The following is a 17734-nucleotide window of genomic DNA, read 5'->3' as shown; positions in this document are numbered from 1 at the left end:
TTGAAGGGGTTTGAGACCCATATAAACAACAATGCCAACCAACCAGAGCTTCCAAGGACTAAGCCACTACCTAAAGACTATACATGGACTGATCCTGGACTCCAACTGCATAAGTAGCAATGAATAGCCTAGTAAGAGTACCAGTGGAAGGGGAAGACCTTGGTCCTGCCAAGACTGAACCCCAGCGAACATGATTGTTGAGGGGAGGGCGGTAATGGGGGGATGGGGAGGGGAACACCCATAGGGAAGGGGGGGGGAAGGTTGGGGGATGTTGGCCTGGAAACTGGAAAGGGGAAATAACAATTGAAATGTAAATAAGAAATACTCAAGTTAATAAAGATCAAAAACAAATAGCCCCTCAACAAATAAAGAGCTTAAAATTGTATTAAAAATCTTTGTAACTATAAAAGCAGGCCAATAAGTGTTCACTGCAGTATTGTACTAGACTTTCAAAGAGCTACAAACAATTCTTCTGAATTATTGAAAAAATAAATAAAAATAAAATTAAACACTTCTAAACTACATCAATGAAGTCAATGTAATACTAATACCAAAGTCAGGTATAGGCACAACAAAAAAGCAAAACTTCTTATCAATATCTGTGATGAACTCAGGTGAAAGTCTTCAGTAATATGCTTTCAAATCAAATATAAATACATATAAAGAAAGTAATCATATATGAACCAATGGAAGAAGAGTTCAATCTATATAATTTAATGAATATAATAAATTATATAAGTGGACTTTAATGTAAACTTACAGTATCACCTCAATAAATGAAGAAAAAGTTTTTGTCCAGAGACAGTTTGTGAAATGAAAAAAAGATTCAACTAAAGCTAGTGAGTTCTTTCACAAACGGTCTTTTCTACCACATTGTAATGAAAATATTGCCAGTAAAGCTATTACCCTATTAACTGAAAGGTGCTTCAGAGAGTTAAGGAATGAGATGAGTGCCCAGTGTTTTGGTACCAAATGTATTCTACTCATTAGAAGCTCTTACCTACTTTTGCAGAGGAATCAGGTTCTTTACTAAGCATTAACATGGTTGATGACAGATCTCTATAGCTTATATTCTAGGGGTCTCAATATCTCCATGGGCTGCAACCATGAATATAGTACTCAAAAACATAAACAGGAAAAAATTCAGTTACTTAAAAATAAAATGATAGTTTAATTTCAAAAATAAACTGTAATGTTTACTTAGACAATCTTTCACAATTTAAAGCTCAAAATAATTTAATTTCATACTGTTTACATTTTCTTATATTTTTGGTTGTGGGCCTAGCCTTTAAGGGCTGATCCATCTCTCTAGCTCTTGTTTATATTTTCTGTTTGATGATTATCATTCATAAATAGTTTTCATGAAAATGGGTTACGGTTTTAAATAAAAATGTTATTTTTAAATGTTTTGATATCTTCTTTTTCTTAATTATGTAAATTAGAAAAGGAAAATTTCAACAAAATGATACTTGTATGATATTTGTAAAATCCAAAGACCTACTCTTATTCATAAATAAAAGTTTATCAATACACAGTGCTTTGCCAACCCATGAGAGCCTCTTTTCTTCAAAGTTATTAGGATACTTTGTAATATATATCTCTAATTGCACAGTCATCAGTAAAACATACTATTTACCACATATTTCTCTTTGACCAGAAATCTTAATGATGTGTCTACACACTGATTATCATATGCTGTCCACAGTAGCAAGGCTAGTAAAATAATATTCATTTTAGCATATGCTTATATCCTTCAAAGATGCAGCTATGCATTGCAAACATTTTAGCCTCTTAGGAAGAAAAATGTTTTAAGATAATAACTAAGTAAGTAAATAAGAATTATTTGTACACCTACAGCATAAAACCATTTGATTCATAGATGATAATTTTTATATGTTCATTTAAAATAAAATTATTGTAAGTTTATAAATGTTAGTAGTAAGAACTTAAGATCCTATATCCTCAAAATTTCACAATGTATAATAGGGCAGATATAAGCACATACAAATCGACTCTGATATGAAATTATTATGTCCTACTGAAGTATTCAACAATCATGGTCAGAGAAAAATATGTCAGCTTTCACAATATTTGATTGTCTTCACTTAATAAAAGTTTACAGAATATCACAAACCAATACAGTTTGGAAAAGCAAATGAAATTCTGCAACTTTCTCAATTTGCTCCTGCTGTTAAAAATTTAATATGTACTTAGATATACCTTTACCTTTAAAAATTCCAAGTGCCCATTTAATAAATATGTGAACATTACAGAAAGTAATTAAATAATTCCTGGAAACTAATTATAGTGAAATCCAAGCTTATGTATTTAATCTGCAAAATACCACTCAAGCTCATGTTCTACTGACTGCTCTCCAGCTGGTGGTACTATTTAAAGCTGTGAGATCTTGAAGAACTGAGATCAGGATTGGGGACATAGCTAAGTCGATACAAGGCTACTCAAGCACAAGGACCAAACTTCAATCCATAGAACTCATATTTTTTAAAAAATGGATTTAATGGCCAGTACTTCTAATCCCAGTACTGAGAAGGGAGAAACAGGCTAATCTTTGAAGCTCAAGCCATCTAGCTTAGTGTAATCAGTATGTTTTAGGACAAGGAGAAACTGTGTCTCAAAACAAAGGTATACAGCTTTCACGGAATCCGCCCAAGTTTGACCTCTGACAGACAGACAGACAGACAGACAGACACACACACACACACACACACACACACACACACACACACACACACACACACACACACACACACACACACACAACCTGAGAACCTGAGATCTTGTTGGCATTTATGGCAAGCTATGAAAGACCTTGGTGGTAAATCTTGCCTTCATTCCTGACTGGCTCACTGTTTCCTGACACAATTATTGCCACCTGAAGAATATCCAACATGCCTTCCTCACTATAGGACCCTCTGAAACAAGGGTCCAAATGGATCCTTTTTCCTCTTAAATTCTGAAATATTCTGTAAGAGGAAAGCAGATAATATTTGAAAGTGAGCTATCTTTATTGGCAATGTAAATTTACTCCATATGGAAATAATACAACTTTTCATCAGTATTTCTAACTTATCAATATGAGAAACAGTACTAGTACAACAGTTAAAATATACTGGTACTAAAACAAAACTAAATTCTTGGATGCCAATGTCAACAAACGTGTGAATTCTTGATCTGTTTTTTCCACATAATTTGTGTAATTTATACCAACTAGAAATATGTAAAAATGGGTATTGGAGTATATGCTGACAAAAGGTGAAATTTTTATTTGTAAGCACTTGACATTCAATTGATCAAAATTGCATGTTCTAAAAGAAAATAATGGCACCAAAATATAGAACATGTTTTATGTGCTTGTCATCAATTTGCACTTCTCTAGGGATTTCCTCACGTTTTGTCAGATTCTATGACTACTTCTCCAAAGAGATTTTGTTTCATTTGTAAGTTTTCAAATTTCAAAGCTTAGGTTTAAAATAATGAGACCTTATAAAGAGAAGCTGTTCCAAGACCAGTAAAGAATCGAAAAGAAGCTACTAAGGTTTACAAATCAAAACTTTCTTAAAAGTTCCTAATACATGAATAAACAATATCAAAGTTTTATAGTCTATATACTCTCCTGAATTTAGAAGTTATTTCACGAAATATATATGACAATAGAATTATAATCACAGGTCTAGATTTTGATGCTTTTCATTTTCATACTAGTAAATTTCCACGGTAAGTCACATGACTCACTCTATTTTAGTGATTGAGATCTTAGATCTGCTTTTCAGTCTCCCCTCAGAATACTTAATATTCATAGTAGTTAAAATTTACAAAAGTAGAACAGGATTTAGAGACAATTTTTGGAACCTCTATAAACATTAATATGTTCCACTTACAATACCTGGCATAGAAAACACTAAGTTCCAGATTTACTATTTTTCAGAGTATTAGTTTATTATTTTGTTGTTGAAGACTCTGTTTACTTGAAAACTCTTTATCACCAAGTCTTCAGAAGCTTTTAACAGATATCTACTAATACAGTGATTTTAAATTTGTTTCTAGTCTTACCAGGTATCTTAGTTAATCTGGGAATGTCTCAAATTAAACTAGTTCATGCCTTCCAAACAATTCACCATTTACTGAAGAAAGAAAAACAAAACATGAGTTTGAACAATGATTGTAGGAAAATACATAGTAATAAAATGTTATGTGTTGTTAAGCATTTTCTCTAGACATGTCTTACATACTGTTGCTGGAAAAAAGTAAGATTGGGACATTGTCTAAATCAGGGTTTCTATGGTTGTGAAGAAAAACCATAACCTAACAGCAAGTTGGGAAGGATAGAGTATATTGGGCTTACCCTTGCACAGTGTAGTCCATCACTGAAGGAAACCCTTGCTGGGACTCCAACATGACTGGAACCTGGAGGCAGGATCTGATGCAGAGGATACTGAGGGGAACTGTTTACTATCTTGCTTCAAGATGCTTGCTCAGTCTGATTTCTTATAGAAACCAGGGCCATCACTACCGTGATGGCCCCACCCACAATGAACTGGACTCTCCCACATCAACAACTAACTACAAAAATACAGCGTAGCCCACATCCAAATTTTCTGGAGGCATTTCTTCAACCAAACTTTTGTCCTCTCAGGATGACTACAGTTCATGTCAGGTTGACATAAATATAGACAGGACAGGAATGCATTCTAGTCCTGTCGATTAACTTTTGCATACTGTTATGCTTTTACCTCTGCTTACATACTTATAAAATGTGAAAAATAATAAAGCCTCACAAGTTCAACTAATTTTGCCTTCTGATAAAAATGTGTTACTTCTCTTTTTGTGTTGGAGTAGAGGAATTAATGTCCACTCTTTTTCAGTAAAAGAATATCTGTGATCTGTTGTCCTCTTTCATATGGATGAAATACAAATTATCATCTCATTATGTCATTGTTAAGTTACTGATTTTTATAGACAATACGATGGAAATAATTCATGTGAATACTTTTAGGGGTTACTGCATGTAAATTTTACATTATTGGTATATTTTCAATATGTATGGAGCAACACTGTATTTGTTGGCTTTAGGAACCTTTATCTCTCTTATTGTTTGCTTTATTTTTCCATCAACATTTACTATATTTAAATTAACAAACTAAGTCTATAGTAGTTTTATAAAGATAACATAATAAATATAAAAATTTACTATCCTTTAAGACCAAATCGCAATTTTTGGTAACAAGTACATAAAAATTACCTGGAATAAGACAAATATAGTCTATATTTGACCTTGAGTGTACTACGCTCCAGTGATTTTTACTCTAATAGATTCCAGCTATTGTATATTTTTTTAATTCTTTGACAATTTTGTACTGTGTGTTTGAGTCATCTTTATCTGTTTCCTCCTCTAAGTCTTCCCTACCCACCCAACTTTGTGTTCTCCTGTTCCTTTTTTTAATTTTTAACAATTGAGTCTCATTTATAGTAGAGCATTTTCAACTTATGTAGGGCTATACGCTTAATAAAAAAATGATCTCTCCTCCCAGAAGCTAAATTGCCAATGGCTCATCAGCTAGGGATTGAACTTTGAGTTCACCTTCTTAATCCATGAGAGTGTTTGTCTGGTTTGCATTTGTACATGTTTTGTATGTGATGCATACTGTTGTGGGTTCAAAGGTACAACTACCCTTATGTGTCTAGAAAATAATTTCTTCATAGTCATTCATCACTCTTGGCTCCTACTATCTTTCCACATCCTCTTCTGTAATGAACCCTGAGCCTTGGGAAGAATTCTATGGTAGAACTGTCATTAATAATTGAATATTCTATAATCTTTTATTTTCTAAACCATGACTAGTTATGAGCATCTTTGTTAATAGCCAGATATCATTTTAATTATTAGAAACAATTTAAAGGTACTGTTTTAACATTGTATTGATTTTGAAAATCATGATATATTCCATGTTAAATATGAAAAATACTGTTTGACTTGTCTTAGAATAGGCCTTAAGACTTGGGAAGCTATCAAAATCACACTGAATAACAGAAGTTATTTAAAGTTTTAATGTGACCTTAAATCCAAATGTTAACATTGGAAATAAACAATCACTGTTTAGCTTGAAGTAAATGACTTATGTGTTATGGTTTCAATAACAATATCTACTCTAAAACTAAAGAGCCATGACATCTCTGTCAATAATTCTAAAAAATGGCTAGGTTAGCTTGTAAGTTAGGTAATTGAAAAACTGCATCATTTATCATTCCAGACAACTTTCACACTTTGAAAGCATCGGCAGTTGGACCATGTACTTCTTCCTCTTTTTTTTTTATCTTAATCAGTAGAAATGTTAATAGTGTGAACAAGGCATAAAACATCTTATAACTAATACTTTTAATGGATCTCTTGAGCTTTCTGAAATGGTTTAAATGTCCCACAGAAATCCAAGGACCACAATCTGAGAATCACTAACACAGCATGTTTTTTTTTTTTTAAAGTCCTGATCTCATGCAGAGGTCTCTATTTTCATAGCTCTATAAAGGAAGTCAAAAACATTACACTATATGTGATTAGAAAGAATACCCCAATATCTTTGTTTAATTATTTGTGTCACTAATACTCACAGCATTATTTAAAAAACAAAACAAAATCTAGAAACAGATCACAGTCTCACCATGTAGTCTCAACATTTATACAATACTGAGGGTACGACCATAGTCATGGATGCTAGAAGGTTTCCTAGTAGTAGGCAAATGAGCAGCTTTGGTGTTCTGTTATTTAAGATCAGGAGACAATGTGCTAAACCTTTTCTAAAGAATTTTGTAATGAATTGGGAACATATAATAAATAAGGAAGAATCAAATTAGTAAAAGTATATATGGACTATGGAAAATTACTATCAATTTTGAGCAATATGATTAGATGGATGGGATTTGAGTGGTCTTCAACACATGGTGAATCAAATAGAAAATACTGAAAACTTTAGATTGCATGGATGGCTCTGTGGAACAAACCACTGTCAGACCTTCTAATAGACTCAGATTTGAAACCCAGGAACCATGTGGCAGCATATAACCTGTAACTCCAGTATCAAGGAATAACATGATGACTTCCTCTGGCCTCCACTCCCACCAAAAACACACATGGTACACAGATGCAAATGACACGAAATCACCCATATACACAAAATATTGTTTTAAGAAAGAAATAAAATACCTCCACTCTTATCAATTACAAGATAGTATTTTTATTATAAACAGGAACAGCAAAACTGTGTAGACATTCAGACATGATGCTAAGAAATATATTAGTTGTATATTTATTACATGACTGAGCTTTAGATAGGTACAATCTATAAAGCCTCTGGGAACACTAAATTTGTGAAGATTTAGTCAATTTCACGTAGGACTGTAGGGATGGGTATTCCAGAAGACATTGATTTTAATCACTTTAAGTGCTGATATTATAATGTAGACTATTTTTGAAAAATAAATAATATACCATCATTCAAAATCAACTCTTCTCTTAACTACTTTTCTGAAAAATATTTGTCTTGGTATTTGCAAATGCTTATATACTGCCTCTAAGATGTAAATACTACCTTAATTTTACATTTAATATTTTCATGCTATATTTACACTTTAATACATATGAGCTATTTAGATTAGAAGGATGGAATGTTTTCCAGGCCCTGTGCAAGATGAATTTAAATTATTTGTCTTAGTGTTACAAAACTCGCTACTGTTAATTTTACTAGTTGTCATATCATGAATCTAACAAACGTTGTCATCTTTGCCTTGGTTTTGGAACATGACATAGTAGAACAGCACTTTTCAGAGTAAACTCATGAGAAGGTCAGTCAGTGATTGCTTACATCCTCTTGCTGATTTTGCATATTGAACTTGCATGAAGATTAAACTCACAGTCCAAATTTATGGATATGCCAAAGAAAGCTTGTCTCACATATTCTCATTGTACAAAAGCCATCATAATCCTCTTGTGGTTTTGTCATAGTACAATCAATATTTCAACATTATACTTAGGCTGCAAATTTATGAAGGACGTTGTACTAAATGAACACGAAAATAATTTGTATTTTAACTATAAGAGCCAGAACAAATGTTTTCATTCTGCAGAATGTTGTCCAACTGTGATTACACTCAACTACACATGTTTTGGCTAGAAGAATTTTTTTTTAGGCTTTAAGAACATTACTGAATGGCAGCAAAAGGCAATGTGAGTATCGATTTGCTGCCCATGCACTTATACACAAGGGGAAGATTTAATCCAGAAACCCAGTTTTTATATCAATGGGGACTGAAAAAGCTAACAAAAAAGTCACAGGTACTAAGAACTGTAAATGTGGTGAAGTCCACCAAAGTAATGAAACCAAGGTTTACTTCCCTTGTGCTACTGCCTAAGGATGTGATGGTACAGGAGGATTCAAGATAGAGGGAATGTCAGGGTGGGGAGGCGGGAAGAGGGGCTGTAGGAGAGGGGAACACCCTTATAGAAGAAGGGGAGGGGAAGGAATAGAGAGCTTATGGATCGGAAACTGGGAAAGGGAATAACATTTGAAATGTAAATTAAAAAATCCCATAAAAAGATATTACTTTTCTTACAGTATAACTGTAGTGCATCTTACATTATAACACAAACTTTCAAAAATGATCATTTTAATACTCAGTTCTCAACTTAACTGCCCACAAGGGTCAGATGTCAATTATTGGGTAAAGTGTGAGTTATGAATGGATGCTGATAGTGAAATCGCAACACTTTGAGCTAAGGGAGAAACATGCCACACACATTACAACAAAAAATAAGATACCACCACCATTTACCAACTTCTCAATTTTATTTTGAAAAGCATTTTTTACAAATTAGTTTGACCTTGAAATGGAAAGAATCCACAAGTTTCCAAAGAGGCATTCACTATAGAACTATATGTATATGAATAAAAGATAATTCCTTTCCACAAGAACATACATATGAGCATATTGAAATTTCTTATCTTCATAAGTGGGTAGGTTTCTCCATTTTCCAAGTCACAAAGCTGAATTTCTATTTATCACAACATTAAAAAAAAAAAAAGATAGTAAGATGATACTGTTTTTGCTTGTTTGTTTTACTTCTTTTCAACACCTAAATGTTACTGATGGACAGAGTTTTCCATGAGTAATCTATTTAAATTAATCTACTTTTATGGTTATATTTTTCCCATTGGATATTTTTATTTACATTTCAAATGTTACTTGCTTTCCTGATTTCCCAGACATAAGCTCCTTATCCCATCCCCCTTCCCTTCTTCTATAAGAGTGTTCTGCTCTCAAACCATCTCCCTTCCCTCCCTTCCCTATATTCCCCTACATTGGTGGGTCCAGCCTTGGCAGAACCAAGGACTTCTCCTTCCACTGCTGACCAACAAGGCCATTCTCTGCTACATATGCAGCTGGAGCCATGTCAGCCCATGTACAGTTTTTGGATAGCGGTTTAGTCCAAGGGAGCTCTAGTTGGTTGTAATTGTTGTTCTTATGGGGTTGTAAGCCCCTTCCGCTCTTTCAATCCTTCCTCTACTTCCTCCAACAGGGATCTCTTTCTCAACTCAATGGTTGCTTCTAGCATTCACCTGTGTATTTGACATGATCTGGCTGTGCCTCTCAGGAGACAGCTATATCTGGATCCTGTCAGCATGCACTTCTTAGCCTCATCAGTCTTATGGAGTTTTAGTGGTTGTATAAATATATGTGCTGTATACCCATGTTGGGGAGGCTCTGAATGGCCGTTTCTTAAGTCTCTGCTCCAAACTTTGCCTCCGTATCTCCTCTGCCCTCATAAGAATATCTTTGTTCCTGCTTTTAAAAAGGAGTGAAGCATCCACTTTTGTCATCCTTCTTCTTGAGCTTCATGTGGTCCGTAGATTATATCATGGGTAGTTTGAGATTTTGGGCTAATATCAAATTATCGGTGAATGCATATTATGTGTGTTTTTCAGTAACTATGTTATAACATTCAGGATGATACTTTCTACTTCAATCCATTGGCCTATAAATTTCATGTCATTTTTTTATAGCTGAGTAGCACTTCATTTTGCAAATACACTACATTTTCTGTATCCATTCCCCTGTTTAAGGGTATCTGGGATCTTTCCAGATTCTGGCAATTATAAATAAGACTGCTATGAACATAGTGGACCATGTCTCTTTGTTGTATGTTGAAGCATCTTTTGGGTATATGCCCAGGATAGTAATAGCTGGGTCCTCAGGTAGTACAATGTCCAATTTTCTGAGGAACCTCCAGATTGATTTCCAGAGTGATTGAACCAGTTTGCAATCCCACCAACAATGGAGGAATGTTCCTCTTTCTCCACATCTTTGCTAGCATCTACTGTCACATGAGTTTTTTGACCTTAGCCATCCTGGCTGATGTGAGGTAGAATCTCAGGGTTGTTTTGATTTGCATTTCCCTGATGACTAAGGACGTTGAACATTGCTTTAGGTACTGCTCAGCCATTTGATATTCCTCAGCTGAGAATGCTTGGTTTAGCTCTGTACCCCATTTTTAATGGGGTTATTTGGCTCTCTGGAGTCTAAATTCTTGAATTATTTGTATATTTTGGATATTAGCCCCCTATCAGATGTAGGATTTGTAGATTTCTTTTACCAATCTGTTGGTTGCCATTTTGCTCTAATGACAGTGTCCTTGCCTTACAGAAGCTTTGCAGAGCATAAGCCATTGGTGTTTTGTTCAAGAAATTTTCCCCAGTGTCCATGTGATCAAGACTCTACCCGAATTTTTCTTCTATTACTTTGACTGTACCTGGTATGATGTGGTGGTCCTTGATCCACTTGGAATTAAGCTATGTTCAGGGCAATAAGAATGGATCAATTTGCATTCTTCTACACGCTGACCACTAGTTGAAACAGCACCATTTGTTGAAAATGCTATTTTTTTTCCATTGGATGGTTTTAGCTCCTTTGTCAAAGATCAAGTGACTGTAAGTGTGTGGGTTCATTTCTGGGTCTTCAATTCTATTCCACTGATCTACCTGCATGTATCTGTACCAATATACAGTTTTATCAATATTGCTCTGTAATACTGCTTGAGGTCAGGGATGGTGATTCCCCCAGAAGTTCTTTTATTATTGATGATAGTTTTCACTATCCTGAAATTTTTATTATTCCAAATGAATTTGCAAATTGATCTTTCTAACTCTGTGAAGAATTGAGTTGGAATTTGGGGGGAGCGTGGATTGCATTGAATCTATAGTCTGCTTTTGGCAAAATGGCCATTTTTACTGTATTAATGCTGCCAACCCAGGAGCAAGGAAGGTCTTTTCATCTTCTGAGATCTTCTTCAATTTTTCTTCAGAGATTTGAACTTCTTGTTATGCAGATCTTTCACTTGCTTGATTAGAGTCACACCAAGGTATTTTATATTACCTTTTTTTAGTTGTCCTTTGAGTAGGGTGAGCCTCCTTATTTGTTTGAGTATATTATATACTCAGCCACTTTGCTGAAGTTGGTTTTCAGGCTTAGTAGTTCTCTGTGCAACTTTTGGGGTCAATTAAGTATACTATCATGTCATCTGCAAATAGTGATATTTTGACTTCTTTCCAATTTGTATCCCTTCAACTGCCATTTGTTTTCTGATTGCTCTGGCTAGAATTTTTCGTACTATATTGAATAAGTAGGGAGAGAATGGGAAGCCTTGTCTAGTTCTTGATTTTAGTAGGATTGCTTCAAGTTAGTCTCCATTTAGTCTAGTGTTAGCAACTGGTTTATCGAATATTGCTTTTACTATGTTTAGGTATGGGCCTTGAATTCCTGATTTTTTCCAAGACTTTATCATGAAAGGGTGTTAAATTTTGTCATATGCTCTATTAGCATCTATTGAAATGATCATGTGTTTTTTTTTCCTTTGAGTTTGTTTACTTACTGGAATACCTTAAGGAACTTCCGGATATTTTACCATCCCTGCATTGCTGGGATGGAGCCTACTGGATCATGATGGTTGATCTTTTAGATGTGTTCTTTGATTCACTTTGCTAGAACTTTATTGAGAATTGTTGTGTTGCTATTCATAAGGGAAGCTGGTCTGAAGTTTTCTTCCTTTGCTGGGTCTTTGTGTGGTTTAAGTATAAGCATAATTTTGGCTTTATAGAAGGAATTGGTTAGTGCTCTTTTTGTTTCTGCCTATGAATTTCATGAAGTCATTTTTGGGAGACTTGTAATAACTGCTTCTATTTCTTTAGGAGTTACGGGAATGTTTAAATGATTTATCTGATCCTGATTTAACTTTGGTACCTGGTATCTGTAGAGAAAATTATGCATTTCATCCAGATTTTCCAGAATTGTTGAATATAGTTTTTTGTAGTAGGATCTGATGATTTTTTTTAATTTCCTTAGATTCTGTTGTTATGCCTCTCTTCTCATTTCTGATTTTAATAGTTTGGATACATTCTCTGTACCCTCTGGTTAATCTGGCTAAGGGTTTATCTATCTTATTGATTGTCTCAAAGAGCCAGCTCCTGGTATGGTGATTCTTTGTATAGTCCTTTTTGTTTCTACTTGATTGATTTCAGCCCTCAGTTTGATTACTTCCTGCCTTCTACTCCTCATGGATGTATTTGCTTCTTTTTGTTCTAGAGCTTTAAGATGTGCTGTCAAACTACTAATGTCTGGTCTCTCTTGTTCCTTTTTGGAGGCACTCAGAGCTATGAGTTTTCCTCTTAGCACTTTTTTCATTGTGTCCAATAATTTCTGGTACATTGTGCCTTCATTTTCATTAAATTCTAAAATGTCATTAATTTCTTTCTTTATTTCTTCCTTGACCAAGTTATCATTGAGTAGAGCATTGTTCAACTTCCATGTATATGTGGGCTTTCATTCATTTTTGTTGTTATGGAAGACCAACCTTAGTCTGTGGTGATATGATAGGATGCATGGGATTATTTCAATCTCATTGTATCTGGTGAGGCCTGTTCTGTGACCGATTTTATGGTCAGTTTTTGAGAAAGTACCATGAGGTGCTGAGAAAAAGTTATATTCTTTTGTTTTAGGATGAAATGTTCTATAAATATCTGTTTAATCCATTTGGTTCATAACTTATGTTAGTTTTCCTATGTCTCTGTTTAATTTCTATTTAAATGATCTGTCTATTGATAAGAGTGGGGTGTTGAAATCTCCTACTATTATTTTGTGAGGTATAATGTGTGCTTTGAGCTTTAGTAAGGTTTCTTCTATGAATGTAGGTGCCCTTGCATTTGGAGAATAAATATTAAGGATTGAGAGTTTATATTGGTGGATTTTTCCTTTGATGAATATGAAGTGTCATTCCTTATTATTTTGGATAACTTTTGATTGAAAGTCAATATTATTCAATATTAGAATGGATACAGCAGCTTGTTTCTTCTGACCATTTGCTTGGTAAGTTGTTTTCTAGTCTTTTACTCTGAGGTAGTGTCTGTCTTTGTCTCTGAGGTGTGTTTCCTGCATGTAGAAAAATGCTGGGTTCTCTTTATGTACCCAGTCTGTTAGTCTATGTCTTTTTATTGGGGAATTGACTCCATTGATGTTTAGAGATATTAAGGAATAGTGATTGTTTTTTCCTGTTATTTTCATTGTTAGTGGTGGAATTGTGTTTGTGTATCTCTCTTTTTTTGATTCTGTTGTAAAATTACTTTCTTGCTTTTTCTAGTGTGTAGTATCCCTCCTTGTTTTGGAGTTTTCTGTCTATTATCCTTTGTAGGGCTGGATTCGTAGAAAGGTATTGTTTAAATTTAGTTTTGTCATGGTATATCTTGGTTTCTCCATCTATGTTAATTGAGAGTTTTGCTGGATATAATAGCCTGGGCTGGCATTTGTGTTCTCTTAGGGTTATGGTATCTTCCCAGGATCTTCTGACTTTCATAGTCTCTGGTGAGAAGTCTGGGGTAATTCTAGTAGGTCTGAATTTTTACATTACTTGACCTTTTCCTTTTCTGTTTTTAATATTCTTTCTTTGTGTTTTGTGTTTGGTGTTTTGACTATTATGTGATAGGAGTACTTTCTTTTCTGGTCCAATCTATTTGGAGTTCTGTAGTTTTCTTTTATGTTTATGGGCATGTCTTGCTTTGTGGTTTCTGCATGGTTTCTATTTCCATTTTTAAATCCTGGATAGATTTCTTCAATTCCTTCACCTGTTCACTTGTGTTTTCCTGTAATTATTTAAGAATTTTTTGTGTTTCATCTTTAAGGGTTTCTACTTGTTTACTTGTGTTGTCCTGTATTTCATTAAGGGAGTTATTTATGCCCTTCTTAAAGTCCTCTATCATCACCATAAGATGTGATTTTAAATCTAAATCTTGCTTTTCCAATGTGTTCAGATATCCAGTATTTGCTTTAGTGGGATAACTGGGCTCTGATGATGCCAAATAGTCTTGGTTTCTGTTGCTTAGGTTCCTGTGCTTGCCTCTTGCCATCAGATAGTCTCTGGTGTTAGCTTGTTTTACTGTCTCTGACAGTGGCTTGACCCTCCTGTAGGCCTGTGTTCCAGCACTCCTTTAGACCTGTTTTCTTTCAGCTGGATCCAGGAACAGAGAGCTGCTCCTGGGTTTTTGTGACCCGAAGCCTCTAGGTAGGTTGCTTGGTGCAGAAACATTGGTCTTACCTCTGCTTTTAGGTATGTAGGAACTCCTGGTGACTGGCTTTTAGCTCTTGGGGCAGGAAGAAACCAGAAGGGTCCTGTCTCAACTGCTTCTATGTACCTGTGACCAGAGCGCACAGATGGCACTAGGCAGTTTCCGCTTGTGTCAGGAATGTGGGCAGAAAGCAGTTGTCTCCTTTGAGTTCTCAGGAGTATCTATACTTCTGAGGGCACAGCTCTCTCCTGCATTGGATTTGGGTACAGGGAGCTGTGGGACATGTTCATTTCAGTTCTTGGCACAGGCAGAAAACAGCCCATATGTACTTTTAAAAGTCATGTTAACCATTTTAAATGCTGTTATGTAACATTTCTGACAGAACCAATGTTAATGCTTAGATTATAGGTTTTTCTCTTTACTTTCTTACTTAAGGCTATGTAATGTTGAGTTGTAAATTCCTGTACAGGAACTTAGATGAGAGTCTCTCCTATGCAAGTCCAGGATTAAATATCATATACATATGGCTCATACAGTTTTTCTTCCAGCCATTAACAGGAAAGAAGTCCAGTATTCTAAACTCTGGCTCAGGCTTGCTGCTGAACAGCAGAAATGTTGCTGACAAACTTCCCTTCTTAAAAAAAATCAAGTTTCGGGAAATAATAAAGTATTAAAGTTAAATTAAACATGCTGAAACAAATGCACTTGATGTCATGACATAAATATTTTGAATAAATAACATAAAACCTAATGCCATAAATGGGCCAATAGAAATATCAGGAGAACATAATAGATTTGTGAGAAAAAACTGAATGAAAGAATATCAGATATAAAGTCTAACGAAAAGTTTGACAAAAACATATTCAAATGAAAAATTAACAATTCGTATTTAATAAAGAAGTAAAATCATCAGAAAATAAAAATCATATTTAAGAAGGAAAGAGAGAAGACAAAACTGTTCAGATTGAAAAATTAGATAAAGGAAGGCCATGAGATATTTCCCGAATAAAAGAAAACTAGATTCTACTGTGCAAAATATAAGTACATCATTTCAATAACTGTTATATATAACAGAGTTATTAGATTTTAAAAATATATTCCTTAAGAACTAAAGGCATGCAATAAAATTAGAATTTCCACTTTGCTTCTCCAGAACAATATACAAAACATGGCACAAATGGAATAGAAAAATAAAGAAGTATGTCAGACAAAATGTGATATATTAAAAGACCCTTTTTCAAGTACCCAGCATAGATAAAAACAGTTAAATGCTCATGGGCTCCAGGATATGATACACATAGCATCTTCCTGAAGATTCTTTAAGACAATGCAAACTCTCAGCAGGCTGAGAAGACAACCAAAGGCTGAAAGGGAGCACTCCATTTCTAGTTATAGAATAGGATATAACAGTCATAATTACCAAGCAAAATTATAATTTCTGTGGAAATTTTAAAGTTTCTGTATCATGAGTAATGTTCTACATAAGACATCCAGGCCTTAAATTGAGTTGTTATGGTTTTATTTGGTAGATCAAATGAATAATTATTCCCACAACAGACATTGTACCAAGTTAGTGCTTTACAATTTGTAAATAAAGCAATTTCTTTAGTCAAGAGCCAAGAAGTCTGTGCTCTTTTGAAAAATTATATAATGCATGCTAGAAAGATACAGATATGAGCCTATAATAATCAAAATACAGTAACGCTTTAAAAATGTATAGATCTGGGGTTGGGGATTTAGCTCAGTGGTAGAGTGCTTGCCTAGGAAGCGCAAGGCCCTGGGTTCGGTCCCCAGCTCCGAAAAAAAGAACCAAAAAAAAAAAAATGTATAGATCTAGGAAAACAATGTGAGTATCCTTTGAAGTGTTTTATTCCTAACTTTTCTGTAAAATTGAAAACACTTTCTACTAAAAATCTCTACAATGCATATGGACTAAAAGACATTATCTGCAACTATGTGATGGTGACACACACACAGACATAGGTGGATCTCTGACTTAAAGAACAGCCTGCTTAGGAGGCTGCGGTAGCTTCTGAGGAGGATTAGGGTCATGGCCCAGGCCGTGGCCATTGTTGAGGCTGTGGGGTTCATGGAAGTAAAGCTGAAGAGGAGTAGTAAATACCTGTCACCAAGGTGGGCCACCTGGTTAAGGACATGAAGATCAAGTCCCTGGAGATCTACCTGTTCTCCCTGCTCATTAAGGAGTCTGAGATTATTGACTTTTTACAGGGTGCATCTCTAAAGAATGAGGTTCTGAAAATCATGCCAGTGCAGAAGCAGACAGAGACTGGCCAGCAGATCCGGTTCAAGGCTTTTGTCACTATTGAGGACTGCAATGACCACATTGGTCTTGGTGTTAATTGCTCCAAGAAGGTTGCCACTGCCATCCAAGGGGCCACAATCCTGGCCAAGCTTTCAACTTGTCCCTGTTCAGAGAGGCTCCTGGGGGAACAAGATGAGCAAGCCCCCATACTGTTCCATGCAAGGTTACAGGCCTCTGTGGCCCTGTGCTGGTATGTCTCATCCTTGCCCCCAGAGGCACTGGCATTGTCTCTGCTCCTGTGCCCAAGAACCTACTGATGATGGCTGGTATAGATGACTGCTACACTTCAGCCAGGGGCTGCACTGTCACCCTAGGTAACTTTGCCAAAGCACACTTTGATGCCATCTTCAAGACCTATAGCTACCTGTCCCCAGACCTCTGGAAAGAGACTGTGTTCACCAAGTCTCCTTGTCAGGAATTCACTGACCATCTTGTGAAAACCCACACCAAAGTTTCTGTTCAGAGGACCCAGGCTCAAGCTGTGGCTACCACATAAAGGTTTTTATACAAGAAAAATAAATTAACTAAGTCTGTTAAAAACCAAAAACAAATACCCAGCCTGGTCCAACCAAATTTACACACAGAAATTCTGACTTGACAAACCAGTATACAAATATATGTACATACTTATATTCGTGTGTGTGTGTGTGTGTGTGTGTGTGTGTGTGTGTGTGTTGGCTTTTAAGATTTAATATAATCAATCTCAATATAAATCAATATAAATTAATACTGCCAATTAAAACTTTAAGTTAGCTTTATTAAATATTTTGTTTATCCTAATCTTGTCTTCCTG

The 17734-nt window shown here is 35.1% G+C and overlaps 1 protein-coding gene and 1 pseudogene across 1 annotated transcript in view; one reads left to right on the top strand and one right to left on the bottom strand.

Moving 5' to 3' along the window:
* The window catches only part of Galnt13 (polypeptide N-acetylgalactosaminyltransferase 13), a 629326-nt gene that overhangs the window by 420658 nt on the left and 190934 nt on the right, over positions 1 to 17734 (bottom strand). The gene's annotated exons all lie outside the window — the stretch shown is intronic.
* LOC116901417 lies at positions 16758 to 17453 on the top strand (annotated as a pseudogene).

Source organism: Rattus rattus, chromosome 5 (genome assembly GCF_011064425.1).
Source record: "Rattus rattus isolate New Zealand chromosome 5, Rrattus_CSIRO_v1, whole genome shotgun sequence".
Taxonomy (NCBI): domain Eukaryota; kingdom Metazoa; phylum Chordata; class Mammalia; order Rodentia; family Muridae; genus Rattus; species Rattus rattus.
This window is presented reverse-complemented; position numbering and strand designations above follow the sequence as displayed.